The following is a 4,582-nucleotide window of genomic DNA, read 5'->3' as shown; positions in this document are numbered from 1 at the left end:
TCGTGCGTGCAGCCGGCTCTATCGAATTATAAGACGTTGTCACGTCAAAAAAAAGCTCAAACATTCGAAAAAAACGTTGTCCATTTGAACAAAAACATCTAACATAATCCGCCATTTTGAATTCCCACTACAATAAATAATAATTACCAAAATGCTTGTTTTCACTAAGCCGAACTATGCAAAGCTGCGCTAATTGGCCCGCTTGGTTCTGCCTCGAACCGGTTTAATCTGGATTTATGTTATCCTACGCGAATTCTAGACTGCAGTATGTTAGGTATTATCCTATACCTGGGCAATAAATTGTGCTGTTATACATTACTGGGCTTAAATGTAGGTTAATTTTGGTGTGTTTTCTTAAAATGCTTTATATGAAACTAGTGGTCCACCCCGGCTTCGCCCGTGGTACATATTTCGCAATAAAATGTAGCCTATGTCCTTTCTCGGGTATCTAAATATCTCCATACCAAATTTCATGCAAATTGGTTCAGTAGTTTAGGCGTGATTAAGTAACAGACAGACAGACAGACAGAGTTACTTTCGCATTTATAATATTAGTATGGATATGTAGTGTATAATCACTACATCTACACTAATATTATAAAGAGGAAAGGTTTGTATGTATGTATGGTTTTCACGCATAAACTACTGGACCGATTTTGATGAAATTTGGCACAGATAATCTTTAGACCCTGAGAAAGAACATAGGCTAACTTTTATTGCGAAATATGTACCAAGGGCGAAGCCGGGGCGGACCGCTAGTACCTAGTACATATAAAACAAAGTCGCTTTCTCTGTCCCTATGTCCCGTTGTATGCTTAAATCTTTGAAACTACGCAACGGATTTTGATGCGGTTTTTTAAGCATACATACGGACATAGGAAAAGAGAAAGCGACTTTGCTTTATACTATGTAGTGATGATGATGTACCGCAGGCGAAACCAGGGTTAAACGCTAGTTGTTGCAAAAGCGAATCAATTTATATTTATTATTAAATAGAAATACTATAAGATAACTCACCTGCATCATAATTTCGATCTTCACTGTGTGAACTGAAACAAACATTTTCCATTAAATTTGTTATTAAGCTAATTGCTATAAATTTAATCACAAGTTTCAGCAATTTGACGGCATTAAGATCATATTATCAAAGCATGTTATTTGTAATATTCAAAACCAATGAAACCATTTCGAAAAATTCTCAGAATACATTTATTACGTTTAATTCATGAAATTAATCAAATTCCGTAAGTATTCATTTTTGTTTGAATGGTTTAAAAATTTGATTAAAAGGTTTTGGTAAAAAATATTTAAAATGTACAACTTTCAAGAAATGCAAAAATTTTTATTTTATTAAAGTAGTTACTGTTTAGGATACTATACCGATTTCGTAAAACTTTTCAAATTAGATAGCTGTCAATTCATAGTCCACAAAATGGTATTATCAGTAAACCATTACTTTTTGCACATCATATAATTCTAAATTTTAATAAACATTTTACTGTTATAAATTCATTTTACTCTTATACATTCAAATACACAAAAAAAAAAAACAAAATCTCTTCTACATATAGCTCTTTTCGGATTATCTTGCATTACAAATACAAAAAGCTAGTAAAGCGAATACAAATAAATAAAAACGATTTCTATCAGTTCATAGAAAGCTTAAAGCAGGTAGTGGAAACTCTTTGATAAATCTGTGAAATCCGCTTAAGGGCGCGGTCAGAGCATGAGCGGAAGCGATAGCGATTAATATATAAATTGATTAATTTGGTACAATTGTAAATTAAGACGATACACAAAAAAAAATCTACTGCTTGGCGGGCGGAGTCTAATAGCTCGCTATCGCGAACGCGGGTGTGCGCGAAGTCATTCTTGCAAACTCGCCGCGCTGCCGCTGGCCGACTCGGGACAAACATGTATGGAGTCGTCATACAGTTATAATATTCTTATACATATATTTAATTGTTGATTTATTGGTTTTATTTTCTTGCTTATAAACAAATAATCTTCTTTTTAACAACTACTTAGACATTATTAATAATTATTAATTATTATTATTTCGTAATGTTTACTTTATTACAAAATAATACAGGTTATAAATAATCTTTAAAATAACAAAAAATATTGTTACTCTGAAAAAATGAAATGGTACTCAATAACGCGGACTACTGAATGGATTTAGATAGAATTTGATGCTGACGTAAATATTACGTCATGCCCAGAAATGAAAGGTAATATTTCTGAAAGAAGTTATAAACCCTACTTCTTCTCAGTCAAAGTCAAGAGTGGAAGATATCACTAATACAGTAAAACTGATGCGAAACTTTGGATGTTAATTTGTATATTTTTTTGTTAGTTGTTACTTAATCACATCAAGACTACATTACCAATTTTGATAAAATATAGCTAATTGCCTGGACTTACACATAGGATACTTTTTATCCGAACTGAACACTTCTGTGGGATAAGACGGGATTCACGATATAATCTAATTCCACGCGGGCAAAGCCGCGGTCGGAATGATATTTTTTTAAATAAAAAAATTGTTTAAAAAAAACACAATATATTGACGCATGTATTTATTTTTTGCACTCTATTATAATTGTAATTATTCATTACAAATAATCAAAATAAAATAGCCAGAACAAAGTTAGGCCCTGGTAGGGTAGGTAGGCAGGTACAGCAATGTGAGACGAACACTGGCTTATTTATACCAATAATAATGTATTATAAACATTAAATTAAGTTTACTTTCTAACAACAAAAATACAATATATTAGCTAATGTGAAAGCGAATCAACCAATCATCCCACAAAAAAGAAATGTGCACACAAATATTCATCCAAATCGGTTCATGTCATTAGGAGGAGTGACTGCAGCGCCATCTTCCGGGCCCAATTGTGTTTCCAGATCACCCAGGAACTCAATTTAATATACTTACACAAAATTTTTCTAAATGAAAACTCACATTACTATGTAAATATGAATATAAACCTGTTTTATTACTAAGCAATTTCCCGCACAGGTGTAGTAAGTATAAATGAAATAAATATCAACATCAAATTATTTATACAACATACTTATCTACCACCTTCTAAGAAATGTAATTCTTGAAATTATTTCGTATTTTTTTTAAATATAATACTACTCCAATGAGCTCCTGTTCCATATTATGTCCACCATACTTCCACTAAGTTCACCATGATTTTTTATTTCTTTGCACTTTGTTGCTTTTTGCTAAAAATGGAATCATGCGATAAAACCAAGTAGAGCTTTGATAACATACATTTTTGACTGAATAAAGGTACTTACGAAGGAGTGGATTCACATTGTGAACAATCAGTGGGTTTATTTTCCTTCTGGATTCCGGATTTTTGAACAGATTATTTATGCTATAAATGAAAAAATCTTACACATTCGTTATGTACTTAAAACAGGGGTACATATCAAACATCGTCTATAATACAATTATCATCAAATTTAAAATAAAACCAACTTACTTCATTAATTTGTTCCAACTGTAAGCATTCTTTTTCCTCCAACCTTTATGTTTCTTCTTCTTATTTTATTTATTGTCCCCATTTGTCTCATTTTGTCTTATCGTGTTGTCACCCTTTTTTACGATTGCGCGAGCGACACAAGTTCCCCGTGTGACGGCCGTAGCGGGAATGACTCGTGCAGCGATCGGGGTAGGAAGGTACAGGGCGGCTCTCGCTATATTGGCTGGTCGCGCGCTAATTTCAAGTATTTCTTGTTTATTTCAAAACCATCATATATTTCAAAATTCTAACACGGTAGACGTATAGGTTGTATATTTTATAGTTAATATCCAAAAAGTCGTAACTTTACGTTTGTTATTTTGAAGATGCCAGAGATTAAAAAAAAATAACAATGATAACTTTGTATTTTTTTTTCTATCGAGAAAATATCATGGAATCATGTTTCTAAAACGGTAGACGTATTGTGTTACTATTGAACTTTCTTGTCAAGAATTTTCATCACGACAACTTTAATAATATAAAAATTACGAAGGTTTGAAAAGGGCCGTAAATGTTAGAAAAATTAATTCATCACCTTAAATATTTAAAAATAGCTTCTAAATTAGTGTAGAGCTGATGCTACTTTATATTTATACAAAGAATTATCGTGTAAACAAAAAACCCGACTGCTAATTTATGTAGCCTATATCGATGTCACTATCACAATTCTGATGATTACAACTACATTTCATCATCATCATCAGCCCATATACGTTCCCGCTGCTGGGACACGGGCCTCCTATGAGGGTACTCCACTTCATATTATGTCAAAATCCGTTGAATTGGGCTTTAGGGCAGAAGTGTAGCGTGCCTTTGCCCCGTATAAAATTTGTTTGGGGGCCCTAAGGAAGGGTAAAGATTTCTTACAAAAGCGCACGTTGGGGGGCCCCCTTGGCGTGGGGGCCCCGTATACTTGATACGGCAGATACGGCGGTAGCTACGCCCTGCTTTAGGGCACGCCAAAGAAATATACATACACTCGAAAAACATAACACCTTCTTTCGCAGTCAGGTAAAATGATAACATAATCATAAGTGAAGTAA

General features: G+C 33.3%; 1 long non-coding RNA gene across 1 annotated transcript; it reads right to left on the bottom strand.

Annotated features, from left to right (window-relative positions):
• Nucleotides 1-2,587: 2,587 nt before the first annotated feature.
• Nucleotides 2,588-4,077, bottom strand: LOC149898739 (uncharacterized). The gene is made up of 3 exons (XR_016458048.1): nt 3,501-4,077; nt 3,313-3,392; nt 2,588-3,237 (listed from the first exon to the last, which is right to left on the bottom strand). It is a non-coding gene; the product is annotated as an uncharacterized LOC149898739 (long non-coding RNA).
• Between the last annotated feature and the right edge of the window lie 505 nt (nt 4,078-4,582).

Source organism: Colias eurytheme, chromosome 22, assembly GCF_061535395.1.
Source record: "Colias eurytheme isolate Ceu_HAF_F1 chromosome 22, ilColEury1 Martin Lab GWU primary, whole genome shotgun sequence".
In the NCBI taxonomy this organism is placed as follows: domain Eukaryota; kingdom Metazoa; phylum Arthropoda; class Insecta; order Lepidoptera; family Pieridae; genus Colias; species Colias eurytheme.
This window is presented reverse-complemented; position numbering and strand designations above follow the sequence as displayed.